General features: G+C 36.6%; 1 protein-coding gene across 5 annotated transcripts in view; it reads left to right on the top strand.

The window, feature by feature from the left end:
- erbb4a (erb-b2 receptor tyrosine kinase 4a) overlaps positions 1-17,959 on the top strand; it is a 581,429-nt gene that overhangs the window by 190,436 nt on the left and 373,034 nt on the right. The gene's annotated exons all lie outside the window — the stretch shown is intronic.

The raw sequence follows: 17,959 nt of genomic DNA, 5'->3' as shown, positions 1-17,959 counted from the left end.
TAAATGGATGCTGCCTTATTGGGAGAATAAAAACCTTCCCAACACCTTCCCCTAACCCTACCCAATAAATACTTTTCCTATTATTAAACACTCGTTAGGCTGCTTATTTCCACTTTTAGAACATTATTTTCATTTTTATTAAAAATGAATGCATTTCTGATATGATATGTGATAGGAAAATGGAGAAGAGTGAGCTCGTCAAAAGGTGGATTCGAACCCACGTCGATCGCATTAAAAGCCAGGTCTGTGAGCTTTACTCGCTACTGTTGCACCACTGAAGTTGTTGAATTCTGTGCGTCTTTTTTAAAACATGAGTGGCACAACCAGACATTTTTGAGCTGAGCTAGTGTAAATAGCATTTGCCAACAAGGGACACTATTTGCACTTAGTGTAAATAGACACTCTGATAATCAAATTACAAGCAATAGCACAAATATAATAGATCAAACATACAAATAAACACTGCTTTTCACTGCTGTTCAAGGGTAGGGACACACTAAACCAATGCCAAAGAACTAGCACTGATAAAAGCCAACTGTGTTGTCACCTTGCGTCGCCTGCGTCAGGGCAAAAAAAAACTGCACGTAAACACACCGAGAGAACTACAACCGACTGTCAGCCAGCAATCGCGTTCTGCACCTGTGTGTAAGGAGACTGCTGTCTATTTTTTTTTTTTCTTTTTCATATTTATTCATCTATATTCGTAATTCAGAAAGGGAGACCAGCACTGCAGATACACAAACAGTAAGCAAAGCAGTGCGTGCTTACTGTTTTGAATATCATTCATGCTGATCACTTTCTATATTCGACTCGGCTCACGTTAATATTAAACATTCGCCCAGGAACACTCAGGTACATGACGTAAAATTAGAACAGCCTTCTGTCTGTACCGCCTTGACTTGTTTGCTCACTGTTTTGCTATTATTCTTGCGACTCGTTCACTAAACTGAACAGCCAATCAGAGTTCTCTCTCTCTCCCGACGGCTCAACGTCGTTGACGCTTTAATGTATAAATTAAATATAGATTAATCCTTATTAAAGTTACAAAAGTTATTCATTCAAGAGCAGTGGGTGATTTTTTTTTTTTTTTTTTCCCTTTTTTGTTTGATTATTATTAATGACAGACTGCAGCAGGTTTATAAGGCTGCTGTCACTTTAAGAGCTGCACAGATCAAATATACTGATACACTTGCGTTTTATTTCTTAACTTTTTATGTTCACTTAAGATTTAAGATTTATGTTCGCCTAACAGACTATGTTTACTAGGATACTCACCGAGACCGGCATTTTTTGGCTTAATTTTGTGTGAATATGTCCATTCAAGCGCAAGAAGACGTGAAAGAGCTCAATTCAGCATTCACATGCTTTCTGAGAAGCGGCTTTTCTGGGCGCGTGCTTCAGATGTGTGTGCACATTAAACTTCTCACACTTTTGAATAGATGAACGCTTTGAGACACTTGAATAGATTCTTGAGCTTTAAATTGGCAAGACTTAGAAAAACATGCAAATGATAAACTTCCATGACTGGCCCGATTGAGCAAATGACAATTCCGTCTATTGTCCCAAGCGACAGTAAAAGAGATAAAAGAGAAGCAAGAGATAACCTTTCTCCACCTTGTCTATGACCAAAGACTGAAATACAGCAATTTAATATGAATTAATTATCGATTCTGGTATAAAAAAGCGATGTTAAAAATGCCCTATTGTTTAGTGAAACAGAAAAGGAGATATTAAGCATATTGTCCAAGCTGCTCTTTTCCACATAAACTCTCAAGCTCCGCAGTACAGAAAGGTACCATATTAATGACTATGTATGGATTTGTGTGTGTGTGTGTGTGTAGAAATGATTGTAAATTACAAATGAACTTTTTTTTTTTTTTTTTTTTTAATCATCACATGACCCATGTTGGTGGATTACTTTTCCATTATGGCAATTCTGCGGTGTTATGGAGAAACCCTGGAGCACCCTGACATCAATGGTACAGAATATAGAAAATAATAATACTTTAATATTCCTATTTAGCTTCAATTTATTTTTGTTTCCATTAGTTGCCAAGGCAACATTTCTAATTTTGAAACAATCTTTTTATACTAAAATGACATGCAGCACACTAGGGCATGAGAGCCAATAGTTTGTTTTATAGATTTTTCCCTTTAGCACAAAAGGCAGAGAACTAGTGTGAGCGAGGTAGAGTATTTTAGCTCACTGATCTGTGTTCCAGCTAAGCAGAGGAAGTAAATGAATCAAGCTGTCAGCACATGGAGGTTTACCACAACCAATGTCATTCCCCTCAGAGTAAAAATGCCTGTGGATGTTTTTGTGTCCTCTCCATCTCAGCATCACAAAAATGTATTCATAGTTTTATCCAAAATACCATAGTGTTTAGCTTGCTAAGACAAATGTCCCTTTTATTATAGCTCATACCGTAGGGTTCAGTGTCTGTAACTCATCCTGCGCTCCAGTGATGTATGTTTATTTGACAGGATCAGTTAGTGAGACATTCCTGTCTCACTCGGTACATTGTGTATGATGATCTTCATGCGCCGCACCGGCTGAGCCTCTTTGTCCTTTTAAATGTCTCCTTTTGTGTTGGTGACCTGTAATAAATGAGCGTGTGTTTAAAAGTGGCAGCTGTGTGAAGTGATTAGGGAGAGAGGGAATTCCAGAGGAGAGAAACGGAGGATGAGAACACAGTATCACCAAAACTGTGGCTCTGTTCCAAACCTTAATGAGCTCCCTACCTAGATGGCATGATTTGGCATCATATGCTTGATTCTCAAAATTATGCTAATAAAATTACCATATTTCTGAAGGAGAATTTCATTGCACTGAGGATAAGGCAATTCTAGAATGCATTGCAACTTAATCCAAGATGGCAGATGCTGAAAACACTAACTAAATAAATAAATTCACTATACTTCTATGATTTCTTGTACATGTAATAGCATGGTATTTTGGACATGTATTATATGTGACTATATGTATTATAGTTATTATAGTTTTAAGTTTTTGTAAATGTATGTGCCTTTGTCATTTTTATTTGTTTTTTAAATATTTATATTTAGCTTTAATATATATATATATATATATATATATATATATATATATATATATATATATAAGCTAAATATAATACTATAATATGCCATATTATATTAATATAATATTTAATTTAAAACAAAGCTGATTTTTTTTTTTTTTTAAGCTGATTGAAACTATATAATTTATTTTTTTGGATTTCAAAATGTAAAAAAAATAAATAATAATTACGTTTTATAGTTACGTTTTATTGTTAGTACAAGTTACAAGTTACAACAAGACTTGTTAGTAACATTGTGATTTTTGCAGTACCATTACACATGTATATAATAATAAACTGGCATGACATGAGGGTGCTATGACGACAGATGTTCATTTTTGGGTGAAATTACTACTGATCTTACCACTAACAGGTGAAATTGTTATGTGCTTCTTGTTAAAAGCATTGCTTTTAGGCTTAATATTTAAAATGGTAAAATGTTGAATTATCACGCTCTTATTAGGGCTTGAGGCAGAGCCGTGTGTGTGTTTGTCTGTAAAAGTGTGCACTCCATGTAGGTGACAGTGAGAGCACAGCCGTCACTTTGCAGCAGAAATATCTCTGCTGTTTCCCTGAGTTTAAAGGCACATAAAACTCTTCATGAGGAGGTGGGGGGTGATGATGTGTGACCTTGGATTACTGGCTCTTCAAAAGGATGTTCTGAGAAACCATCATGACTGTGCTTTATGCCCTCAGTAGGGAGTTTGATGTGCTGTTCGCTCACAATAGTAAGAAATTGGATTAGAAGGGAGAGCAGACGGAAATGTGTTTTAGTGAAGGAGGAGTAAAGAGTCAGACAAGCGTGCCATCAGAGTAAAAGCTCTGCACAAGCACAAAAGAAGACGTTTTTGTTCTACTTTTATGCTAATTAGGGTTAATTTTGCTTCAAAATCCATTCACATCCATTCATTCCAAGTTTCACAATTCAGAGCACCAGTGTGAACAACAGAACTGGATCTGTTTTAGTACCCGATTACACTTTTTGAAGAATACGAAAGTGCGTTGTTGAAAGTTTTGGCGGAACCACTTGGAAAGCGATCATTTGTTTATATAAAGCATATACATTTACATTTTTTTTTTCAAAAATGACAGATCATTTTGCTAGATAAGACCCTTATTCCTCGTCTGGTATCGTTTAAAGCCCTTTGAAGCTGCACTGAAACTGTAATTTTGACCTTCAACAGTGGAGTCCATTGAAGTCCACTATAAGGAGAATAATCCTGTTTTAAGGCAAAAACCTTAATTTCTTTTCGACTGAAGAAAGAAGGACATGGACATCTTAGATGACATGGTGGTGAGTAAATTATCAGGAAAATTTTATTTGAAAGTGAACTAATCTTTTAAGACCTCAATGTATCGCCAGGAGCCGCGGGTATTCATTTTGTTTTGTCTGCGTATGTTTTTTTGAACCTTAAAGTGACGGCGCCCATTGACTTCCATTAAATGAATCACAGAGGACCACAGTTTCAGCTAAAAATCTTCTTTACTGTTCTACTGAAGAAAAAAAAATGTGACTTGCATCTTGGATGGCCTGGGGGTTAGTAAACTAACAGCAAATTTCCATTTTTGGGTGAGCTATCCCTTTGAGATGCGCTAGATACACACAACGCTAAATACAGGTGTAAATGGGGTCCAAAATGTTTCAAATTTGTCCAATTTCAACAACATCTGAAGGTGGTTAGATATGCATGTGACATTGCATTCATACTGCAAATGCTCATGCAGTTAAACAGCAGCAAAGGACCGCCTACTTACCTGTCAATCAAGCACTGCGCTAAAACAAGGGTTTAAACTTTGCCGTTATGTCCATCTTTAAATAACCATCTAATTTAAAGGTGCAGTGTGTACATTATAGCGGTGAGGTTGCGAATTGCAACCAACGGCTCAGTCCACTGCTCACCCCTGCCTTTCAAAGCACATATAGAAGCTACGGTGTCCGACACAGGACAAAGTTGTCGTCGTCTGAGACAGAAGAGAGTAGCCAGTCAAGCAATGAGGTTTCTTCTTACTTCTAACAAAGAACGGTCTCTGCTTCCAATAAACCAGACGACAACTACTACTGCTACTACTTCTTCTTCGTGCGTATTCAACATAGTGATGATGTAAGCTGCCTCTAAAAACACCAACGAAGAAGAAGAAGAACAACATAGTGACGAAACGCGAAACTCTGTAGGGCTACTGTAGAAACATGGAGGCGCAAAATGGCGACTTAACATGTAAGGGGATCCGCGGTGTATGTAGATATAAATGGCTCATTCTAAGGTAATAAAAACATAACGGTTCATTATGTAAGGTCTTTATACACCACTGAAAACATAGTTATGTATATTATATTGCATTTCTGTCAATAGATCCTCCTAAATATTACACACTGGACCTTTAAATAACTTAAGAAGCACTCATACATGTGCACTTAGTTCAAACATGATGCCAAGATTTGCATCACCATGTTTGATGTAGTCAATCAATGTTTTCAGATTGAGTCTTCATCATTAGTCATTGTCACTTTTGAAGATTATACTGTAGGCTACCAGTCAACTCATATGAATTATTATTATTATTATTATTATTATTTGAGCTTCAATATTTTGACTTGAAAAATAGTTGAAACTTTCTTCTAAATATCTTTTGTTTCGCAGAAGAAAAAACAACATAAAAAGTTTGGTAAAAGACTATATATATATATATATATATATATAGTTCTTTAATATCAGCTAATTTGAGAATAGGAGTGCTGGGTGAAAGGTTCTTATAAAATAAATTACAGCACCAAATGAAATTACTCTAAACACTTAAACTAAGGGAACTAAACCTTGTATAGTGAACATTCAATGACATTCAAGCTGTCGGCCAGTGCTTTGGAGAACTTGTACGTGTCCTCACACACACTCACCTGCAAACACAGTTATGCTCCCCTGTGTCTTCCTTTAGCACCACCCACTGTGATGAAACACTTTCCTCCTGGCAAGGTGAAACTGTGCTGAAGCTGTATTATTAATGAGAGACAGTGAGAGACTCTAGCAGTCAGGTCCAGGAAGTGTTTGAAGCGAGGTGTTTGTGTGCTCGTGTGTGGTTTAGTTATACCCTACCCACAACTATGGCAATACCCGAAATCCTTGTCCTTGTGGAGGCATTGTTTGGTCAGCTTATATCATACTAAGTGATGTTTTTTTTGAAAATGTAAACATGCGGAACATTTTCTGTAATGGGTATAGGGTTTTGGGATAGAATATACGGTATAAAAATCATTATGTCTTTGGAAAGTCCCCATAAAAAACGAAAACCCAATGTGTGTGCGTGTGTGTGTATGTTTGTGTCCAGTCAGTGCTGGTTATCCCTGGTGTGCAGCGGCCACAACAACATTTCCAAACACAGTCAGACCAATTAATCAGATTCACTCTCAGTAGATCTCTCTCTCTCTCTCTCTCTCTCTCTCTCTCTCTCTCTCTCTCTCTCTCTCTCTCTCTCTCTCTCTCTCTCTCTCTCTGTGTGTGTGTGTGTGTGTGTGTGTGTGTGAGATACTGCCACACATCTCATCCTCTGAGACTCTTACCAGCAATAATAAAGACACACTGAAGGTCTTGTGCATGACAACAACACCAGAACAGAATTTGAGTTCTGTTTAAAGAATCAAAGTCAGATCCAAAAGTAAACTCTGTGGAAAAACAACTGGTTTTGTATTCAGTTTATGTAACTGGTTTATGTGCTGTCCCCGGCCATTTAAGTGTCAATCGAATCTCCACATAGTTGATTCTTTGGGAACTTGGGCCACTACAATATTATTTTAATTTTAAATATAAATATCTTCATCTTTGTCTTTCCTAATATTAATGATTATTATTATTATTATTATTATTGTTGTTGTTGTTGTTTGTGTTATTGTTATGTGTATTAAAGTAATAGTAATAATAATAATAATAAGGTGAAGAATTGTTTTATTTATTATTTATTTAATTTAATTTACAATTAATAATTATTGTTGTGGCCCAGGATTAAAAAAACAATAACAACTGTTATGGTTGACAATTTATTATTATTATTATTATTATTATTATTATTATTATTGATGATAAATAATTCATATTTAGAATTAAAATACTGTAGTGGCCTAGGTTCTAAAAACACTACTACTACTACTAATAATAATAATAATTAATAATGCATTGAATATTTATGTATTCATATGTTATACATTTATATGTTATACATAAAAATGTCATATGTCATAATTGCTTCACACTAACAAAGCAGTGAAACTTGTATGACTTTTTTATGTACTTCTCTTTCTGTTATCACCTTTAAAATATGTGTGTCTTCTCATTAATGTGTAGATCAACATGTCTTCAGTGCAGAAACTGATTTGAAGAGAAATGAAAGGCAGATGACAGCCACTTTAACACTGTGCTGACAGGTGAATAGCCATTCTTCAATAGAATGAACATCATATATAAATATTTTATATGCTGTTTTGACACTATAAACTCAAATTTTGTCTTACATAATGACATTAGGATGATAGGAGGTGCGTCCTTTCTGGAACACAGCAGACAAACCCCGAGAGACCCTGATTTTATTAAGTTAATGCCTCTGGTGACCTGAGCTGGTACACAGCAAATCAGCACCATCTGCAGAGAAATGGAGTCTTGTTTAGAATGTTAAAGTTACAATGTTAGAATGAAATAGAATGTTGCCAGCATTCAACTGCTACTCTAAGAATTCATTTATGCCTAAAACAACAATTAACTCTGTAAGTCAGTTATTGTTTAATGGAATTTAGATTATTAAAATGTGAAGCAGCACAACTGTGATAATAATAAGAAATGTTTCTTGAGCAGCAAATCAGCATATATGGACCCTTTTCACATTTCCAGGGTTCAGACTGAAAATTCAGCTTTAACATCACAGGAATAAATTACATTTTAAAATATATTAAAATATAAAACAGCTATCTTAAATTGTAAAAATATTGTTTTTATTGTATTTTTAATCAAATAAATGCAGCCTTGGTGAGCAGAAGAGACTTCTTAAAAAAAAATCTTCAACTGACCCAAAACTTTTGAATGTGTAATTATTGAACACTGTAGCTCTTAACTCAAAAAAAGAAAAAGAAAACAAAAAAATATAAAAATTGGTAAATGAAAAAATAACTATTTAAATATATAAATAACTAAAATAACTATTTGTGGTGGAGCAAGATGTATGATATACTTTGTTGCTGTTGAGAAAACTCAAAATCTGATGGAAAATGTTGTAACTGGCTTTTTTTTTTTAATTCAACTACCATATAATTTATGATATAATGAAATAATTATGATATTAATATGAAAAATATCAAAAATCAAGGCTTTAATTTCTATAAATGTACTGCAGGCAATGTTTTAAGGCCTTCAGAACTTGATATATTTTTTATATGAATATGTACAATTCTACATGGAAGGTTTGCACAAATCAAACAGAATTCATTCTCAAATCCAGCCATGCATACATGCCTTGCTACTTTCATTGTTTTTTCTTCTCAGACTGACGTTGCTCCTTCTTTCTGTTCTTACGTTCGTTCGCACAGCTTTTGAATTTCAGCTTAATTAAGAACATAATGCAATTCTCTGTTGTGCTGCAGCCGCCGCTGTGACAGCTCTGATTTGCCCAGATTTTGAGGATCCCAAACCCCAGTCAATTAATGCAAATCCAGTTGAACAATAAATATTAAAGCGATTAATGGTTTTGAAGGCAGGCTGGTGTCTCACATGCTGGTTTCTGTCACATGTGGCGTCTGATCTGCCTCCTGTGATCTTAGTAGAGTCTCAGTCTTAAATGAAGTCTGTCAGCTGACCCTCCTACTTGATGTGATGTTCAGTGCATCTGTTGCCGTCAATCCAGTTAATCGAACACTAATTAGCAGTATTTGCTAAGCGAGTATGTTGCTTATACTTAGGGTTAGGGCATTTAAACAAACCTCTAATCAATAATACAAGCACACATGATTCCCTTCTAAACGTTTGGATCGGCGGATGAAAAATTCCCTATAGATATGGAGAGATTGAGCCACATCTAGAGATCAGAATATCATAGAGGTCGGCTTTTTTTGACTTGGGCCAGTAGTTAGCCCCCCAGTAATCACCTAGCTTAAGCCTGTCCACACAAGGATGATAACTATAAAGATATAGCTCTAAAAAACTTTCTAAGAATAGCAGAGTTCATAGTCACACCACAACAATAATGATAACAGCACAGAGAAACGATATCATTGGAATCAGTTTCCGAAAGATTTTTTTTTTTTTTTTTTTTCCCCAGCTGATGATTGTCATCCATAACATTGACATCCAATCAGAATCCAACCTGCTTTAAAGAACTTGAGCATTTAAAGTAACAGACAACAAAACTGCAGCATGCTTATAATAAACAGAATGATATCGTCCACTGGTGTGTATGCTAATATAGTTATTATTAGCGTTATCTTTATAGTTATTGTATCAGGCCTTTACACTTTATTTTGATGGTCCACTTTAGACACTGTACTAACTAAAAGAAACTTTGCAACTACATGTCATCTAACTCATTAGATATTAGTAGACTGTACTAGACTGTTAGTAGACTGCTAGGTTATGGTTACAGTCAAATAAGTTGGCATGTAGTTGCAAAGTTACTTATAGTCAGTAGAAAGTCTGCTTTATTTTAAAGCGATATGGAGGAGAAACGGTTAGAGAATATGAGGAAACTGCGGCTTTACTGAGCTCAACAGCTCTGGCCAAGCTGTGATATAAACAAAATGCTATTGGCTATTTTAAAAAGGGGAGGAGCTGTTCGATATGTCCTGCTCTGTCTTCCAATTACAGTGGAAATTAAGTCAACACATTGAATAATGCTGCACATTTCAAGGCACTTCAGTGGGCCTTTAAGAAGTCTACTAATACTCTAATGACTGCTAGATGTCATGTAGTTGCAAAGTTACTTATACAGTAGTTAGTAGAATGTCTATTGTGGCCATCGAAATAAAGTGCTACCTAACACAAATCTTGAGGTCCTCGTGCAAAGTGCATTGTGAAATCTTTTGGGGCATAGCAGATTGAAGCATATTTTTGATTGACCACTGGTTTCAAAGTACAATACACATTTCATATACATTGTGCATTCGATGTACATATACAAACTTTTTCTTAAAACACGCTAGCTGAGCAAAATATGCAGGGATCTTACAAAAGCATTTTTTCCCCATTGTTTACATTTCATTAGGGTTTACTTAGCTTTATAAAACTAATTGATTCACTAGTTGGTTCACTACTAACTAAAAGTTTTGAAAGTGTAGAAGTAGTTAGAAGTTTGGAATGGCAAGATGAAAACAGAAGAGAAGAAAGAAAGGTAGATTATACGGCATCGTTCTAAGGTGCTCTGAAATTTCATACATTTAGCTTTCAAACAGTGTGAGACCAAGGGACTTTTCACTTTGACTTTTGAGGAACTTAAAAAACGTATGGAACAAGCTGATCGAAATGCAGAGCGGCAACTTTTATTTGGGACGACTTGATTGGGGTGCCAGTGTAACTTGATAGCTTTGGAATTATGTCTTCCAAAATGTACTTGTGTTGGATAATTATACTTCTGACAGGAAGTCCCATGGAAGGCTGGGGCAGCTAATTTCAATAAGGGTAAACAATTGCTGGCACCTCTTTGACGGCCATGTTTTAATTAGAGGCAAATCCAACACATGCGCTGACATTACTTTGGAGAAGGACGAGAAAATGAAAGCCTGCCTGAGGTTATTTATGACTGCCAGTTGGCACAAACACATACACAAACAACCCTGTCTAGAAATTGGGTTTGATGCATTATTTGTGCATATATACAGTTTCAGTCTCAGTGTCTAGCTTGGATTAAGAACTCCTTAGTAGACTCGTTCTTGTTGAATTGATCTAATGATGTCTAGATTAGCAGTCTGATAGATTAGCATTGAACAGTGAGATCAGTTAAAGGAATAAATGGACTCAAAAATGTCTTCCAAAACCTGTAGGACTGTCTTCAGCGGATCACAAAAGCAGATATTTAGCAGACTGCTCATGCTGCTCCTTTTCCTATATAATGAAAGTCAATGGTGACCTCCAGTACTGTACCTCCAAAAATGACAAAAAAAAAAAAAAGTAGTCTGTATAACTTGTAAGTCTTCTCGAGTTATCAGTTTCCCCAGTATATGTCCTTGTCTGCTGTGAATAAAGATGGAAACAGACCTCTTTATCTCTCTCTTTATTGTAAAGAGAGGTTCATTCTCAGTGTAATTGACTAACACCCTCTTTCAAATAGTAGAAAAGAGAAAAGAGCGATGTGCGGGAGGGTGAGCGCTTCTCGTCTTCTGCTAGGCAACTCCTGAATTAATCATTAAATAGCATATGTTTTTACATATTAAGATATGCTCTGCTCTCCTCTTTTCCCCATCTCTCTGCTCTTTTTGCCTCCTGTTTACACAAGCGTGACAACTATAAAGAGCCACTCGTGCAGTCTTTTAAGCACTTATGGCAGGTATAGCGCTGTTTGAGACTTCATATTCCAGGTTTTTTTTTTTTTTTTTTTTTTTTTATGATTTTGAACACTAAAGTTGCACAATAGTGTCCGAGTCACTTAGAGATCTGTGACCTGTTCATGGTGAAGTGAAATCTGCGTTTATTTGATCAAAATAAAATAATATTGTGAAATACACTGCCTGGCCAAAAAAAAAAAAAAAAAAGTCATTATATGTTTGGCAACAAGTTCTTCTAAAACTAACTGATGGAGTGTTTAGCTTTACATTTCTTAATCAATCCTTGATTATGATTTCACTTTTTTAACTTTAGTTAAAACTCAAAGTTCAAAGCAAAGGGAGATATTTCCTTTTACAGAAATCGCTTTTTAAGGACTAAAACAAACGGCTGGTAGGGACTACAACAAGCTTCTTCCTGGGTTCGTGACATCACAAACCCCAAAATTTACATAAACCCTGCAGCCAGGAACACGCAACAAAGGCGGTGAGGCCATGTTGGGCTGCTTTAGAGAAGAGGAAGAGTTGTTGTAGTAGAGTGTTGTTGACATGCCTGTCATTTTACGCCGGACTGCTTCACAAAGACTGTATCTTCAACAGATCACTGGAGCTGTACGAAGTCCCCTCATGCTTCAAACACTCCACCATCATCACCATCCCAAAGAAACCCAAAATTACTGGACTTAATGACTACAGACCTGTGGCTCTAACGTCTGTGGCCATGAAATCATTTGAAAGACTGGTTTTGGCTCATCTGAAGGACATCACTGGACCCTTACTGGACCCCCTTGCAGTTTGCTTACCGAGCAAACAGGTCTGTGAATGATGCAGTCAATATGGGACTGCATTATGTTCTGCAGCATCTGGACAGACCAGGGACTTATGTGAGGATCCTGTTTGTGGACCTCAGCTCTGCTTTTAACACCATCATCCCATCACTCCTCCAGCCCAAATTAACCCAGCTCTCCGTGCCCACCTCTGTCTGTCGGTGGATCACCAGCTTCCTGACAGACAGTGAGGCTGGGAAAACTCTCATCCAGCACCCACACCATCAGCACCGGCGCCCTTCAGGGCTGTGTTCTCTCCCCACTGCTCTTCTCCCTGTACACCAATGACTGCATCTCTGAAGACCCCTCTGTCAAGCTCCTGAAGTCTGCTTACAGACTGGAGGTTGAACAGCTGGCTGTCTGGTGCAGTCTTAACAACCTGGAGCTCAACACGCTCAAGACAGTGGAGATGATCGTGGACTTCAGCAGAAACCCCCCTGCTCTCCCCCCACTCACCATCATGAACAGCATTGTGACTGCAGTGGAGTCATTCAGGTTCATGGGCACCACAATCTCCCAGCACCTGAAGTGGGACAACCACATTGAGTCCATTGTAAAAAAGAGGAAGCAGAGGTTATACTTCCTTCGCCAGCTGAGGAAGTTCAACCTACCACAGGAGCTGCTGAATCAGTTTTACTCTGCCATCATTGAATCCATCCTCTGCACTTCTATATCTGTCTGGTTCAGCTCAGCTACCAAATCTGACCTCAGAAGACTACAGATGGTAGTCCGGTCTGCTGAGCGAATCATTGGTACAACCCTCCCCACTCTCCAAGAACTGTTCTTATCCAGAGTGAGAAAAAGGGCAAAGAAAATCACTCTGGACCCCTCACATCCAGCACACTCGCTCTTTGAACTGTTGCCATCTGGTCGACGCTACAGAGCTCTGAGCACCAGAACGACCAGACACAGGAACAGTTTCTTCCCTCAGGCAATCCATCTCATGAACACTTGACAAACATGGAACACACAACACTATTATACATTATTTACTTAAAACACATACTTATTTATATTTATATTTCAAATTTGCACACATCATAACTGTACATACAAATTGTCTATATTATATATTGTTTTTTGCTTTTTTTGCACTTTGTCTATCTTGTATATTTGTATATTATTCTTTTATTCTTTTTATTATCTGTCTCTTGTCTTGTCACTGTCACTCTGTTGCACTGTGGAGCTTCTGTCACTAAAACAAATTCCTAGCAATCCTCATTTTGGCTATGTGAGATTCTCCAGCTTTGTTGTTGTTGAGCAACCGAAGCGCAAGCTGTTAAAGCTCCGTCCTCTTTTGGAGAGCGGGCCGGGAGCAGCAGCTCATTTGCATTTAAAGGGACACACACAAAAATTACGTGTTTTTTCTCACACCCAAATAGGGGCAAATTTGACAAGCTATAATAAATGATCTGTGGGGTATTTTGAGCTGAAACTTCACAGACACATTCTGGGGACACCAGAGACTTATATTACATCTTGTGAAAAGAGGCATTATAGGTGCCCTTTAAACAATCATCACATCATCATGGCCATATTCCAGGATGATAATGTCAAGATTCATCAGGCTCAAATTGTGAAAGTATGGTTGGGAGGGAGCATAAAGAATCATTTTCACACATGATTTGGCACCTCTGAGTCCAGATTCATTGAGAGTCTTTTGGATGTGCTGGAGGAGACTTTACAGAGTGCTCACCTCTTGCATTGTCAATACAAGATCTTGACCAAAAATTGATGCACCACTTGATGGAAATAACATCGCAACATTTATTTCCATCAAAAATTGCATCAATTTTTAGCCAAGATCTTGTCCAGCCTGAAAAATAAGCTTTTTTAATGCTTAATTTATGGGACAGATCATGTCAGACTTCACTGCTGATTTGAAATATGTTATTTAATTGTAAGTTTGACAAGCAATTTTTGAGATTTCAAGATTCCCGCATTCAATTAAATAGAACTTGTGGTCATGGCCGTAGGCACCTCTGAGATCAGTGAGGTCCGGACCTCATTATTTTTCAGAGGTGTATATAATGAAAGTTGTGAAATAATTGCCTATTATACTAACTTTACTTTAGTGCTGCAAGGATATTGCACAGCACCAAGATCTTCTCATCGGAGCTGCTGCCTCTGAGGTCTCTCTGTCATCGCTCATCAATATATTTGAGATGACCACTCAAGTTAAAGTAGGCGGGCTTTATGTTCACAGAAGCTGCTGAGCGCGAATTCCATCACAGTGCAACGCTTCAGTTAACGGTCATGAAGTGCGAGATAAGATATAAGTATACCTCAACTAAACATTTCATAGTTTACAGCTTCAGGATAGAAATGTTAAACGGCTGACAAAAATAGTCTGACAAACTAATAAACATTTGTCTAATTTCTCCATTTGATGTGATTCATGTAATGTAGGCTAATAGCTAATTAGTAACTGTCAGTGTGATGGGGCAAGAAACATTAACAAAGCCATTTTCATCAAATTAGGCATAAGATTAATAATGAATGTGTACATATTGTGAATAACTTTAATAAATTTAGTTACCTAGTTTTCCTGGTAGCCATCAGTAAATTAACGTGTCTAAGAAAATGATTCATAAAACATATAAATATCAGTTGACCCAATGTTACTTTCTTCAATGACAAAACTGAAAAGACTATATTAGTTAAAGCTCAGTTTTAGGAGGGGAAGAGACATCTAAAATCAAAGAGAAATATCTGCGGGCAGCAATTATCGGGGTTCAAGCACTTTAAGGCCTTTAAGCACGTAAAAAGTGTTTTATTTAGCAAACATGTAACCACTTAGATCATAGATGTAAAAGACCATTTACAGTCAATACAGGCAATTTACAATAGGAATTTTATGGTTTATAAGTTTTTTAACAGTTATCGAGGTTGAGTCAAAAACCTAGGACTTGTTCGCCAAAGTTGTTTTTTTAAATAATTTCCAATATTTAACGAACGATTCGGTGGACAGTGGCGGTCCTAGAGGTAAAGTTGCTCAGAATGAAGACTTCTACCATGTGGTACGAATGTCATGGGTGTGCGCGAAAAATCGGACGATACACGATCCTTTATGCACGTGAAAAACATGAAGGTGCCCCCCGGTGGCCTTAACCTTGTCTGATAGTTGCTCAAACTTCAGTGGCCAATGGCATAAATGTTTTTTGAGATGTGTCAATGTCCTCATAGGCAGTCATAGCACCTCGGATGAAGACACTGCATGCCAATTTTTAAGTCGATCGGACTAACGGTGAAGTAGTTACAGCCATTTTCATTTTTTTTCCTGTTATAGTGCCACCAAGTGGCCAGTCGCCACGTCCTTTTTCACGCGACCACAAAATGAGCTCTTACATAGTCGTGCTGAGTTTGATGGAAATATCTCATTCCATTCACGAGTTATAGCCATTTTTAGTAAAAGTGGCTCCACCTACATTGAATGTTTTGGCAGCCCTTAGAGACCATTAATTGGAATTTCAATGTTTTTTTTTTGTTTTGTTTTTTTTTGATAACTATCAGAACTTTTTAATAATATTTGAATAAGATATCAATTTTCCTAGACCAGACATCATCACTTTTGGCTACTACGCTAAATTAGCATTGACACGGATGGAAATTTCACTGAAAATTTGTAATTTACCAGTAACCAGTCATTTAGTAGTTCCCTAGCAATCGCCCAGAACACATAAGCTGCCTCTAGCAATGCCCTAATAACCTCTAACACACTAGCAACTACCAAAAACACACTAGCAACCACGCAGTAAAACATCCTGGCCTTGTCCATGCATAAAATATGATATGCATTGTGGTTATTGCTTTATATTGTTTATATTTGTGCTGCTGCATCTGTTCAATGTTCTATTTGTGTCTTCCTTCCTTCATTTGATGAAAAGCTTCTTTCACACAGATCCCTCCTGCATTATGAAGAACTCCATCCCTCACACCATCTCTCTCTTCCCTCTGTTTTGTGTCTGACCTCTGTTTTATTTGACAGAGGGACTCTTGGATGAGAACTGCCAATTACTGACCAGCCTCAGCCTCATAATCTATTCTAGACAATCTGTTTGCAACCAAATGATCACTAAATAATGACCAGCAATCTTCCATCCAGGTTTTTGCTGGTTATTGATGATCATTGGTCCATTGGTTAGTTGATAAATTCCGTAATTTATAAAGGAATGGTTCAGGTTCAATAATAGTTACTTGATTGACAGCATTTGTTGCATGCTGTGATGCTGATTACTATCATGATTACTATCAGTTTTGTTTAAGAAATGTGTTACTGTGTACTTACTGTACACTTAATGTTCTTTGCAGGTTCTTTGCAGCACTTTAGGCTCAGTAAAAACTGTCTTCAAATCAACTTTTTGTATATGGTTTTGAGTTGGTTTTAATCGTTCGAGTTTTTTTGAGTTTTTATGGACTTTATGTAGCCCTGCCCCTTTTTAGCGCCCGTTGTGTTCTGTCTTCCGGTTTGTATTTTTCAAGGTAAGATCGTATGGATTTATGAATGAACTCGTTTTAAAGTCTTTCCGGTCTATTTCTTTTGACATCTGCTTCAAACATTGAAAGCGAGTATGTGGATAGACTTACCTTGTTTTCAATGACATTCGCTGTAAAAAGCTGTAAAGCTCCACTTATAATTGTCCACAGCTCATTTTCTGGAGTTTTTTTTGTCTACAGAAACTTCTTGGAAAGACATTTTGCTGTGTTTTTCGTCAGCAGAACAATTCAAAAACACATTAAATAACAGTACAACTCACTGAAGAGATGTAGCCTATGTCTAACGTCATTCCTGTTAAAAATCAAAGATGGCGCTGCTGTGAATAGGTTGTAGGATGATCAATTTAAACCTGGAAATAATGTTTTAAGAATTTGAGAAACGTTGTGCATTATTATGCAACATTCTGCATTATTTCTAAGTCACTAATCAAAAAACAAATTTGTGACATTACATCTAATTTGATAATCTGTGTGAATAAACTTTGTTAATTAAGTTAACATTAACATTTGTTACTGCATTGACTAACATAAAAAAAAAACATGAGCAATATATTTTACAGCATTCATTAACCTTTGTAAATGTTAATTAATAAAAATGTTCTGTAACGCTTTATTTCGATGGTCCAGCTTAGACATTCTACTGACTATAAGTAACTCAACTACATGTTAACTTACTCTACTAACCCAAACCTTAACCTAACAGTCTACTAACAGTCTATTAATACTACTGAGAGTTAGTTGACATGTAGTTGCAAAGTTAATTATAGTTAGTGTCTAAAGTGGACCATTGCAATAAAGTGTAACCACTTACGTTAGTTCACAATGCATTAGCTAATGTTAACAGATACAGTACAACTTTTGATCTTAAAATGTGTTAGTAAATGTTAAGATTAACATTAATGAATGCTTTAGAAGTATTGTTCATTGTTAGTTCGGGTTAACTGATGTAGTTAACTAATGATAAATTATTGTAAAGTGCTAACATCGCATTTATTGCATTGGCTTATTTAATTAACCAGTTTATGACAAATATGTAATACAGTAGTAAATCA

This window comes from Ctenopharyngodon idella, chromosome 1 (genome assembly GCF_019924925.1).
Source record: "Ctenopharyngodon idella isolate HZGC_01 chromosome 1, HZGC01, whole genome shotgun sequence".
NCBI classification, from domain to species: Eukaryota; Metazoa; Chordata; class Actinopteri; order Cypriniformes; family Xenocyprididae; genus Ctenopharyngodon; species Ctenopharyngodon idella.
This window is presented reverse-complemented; position numbering and strand designations above follow the sequence as displayed.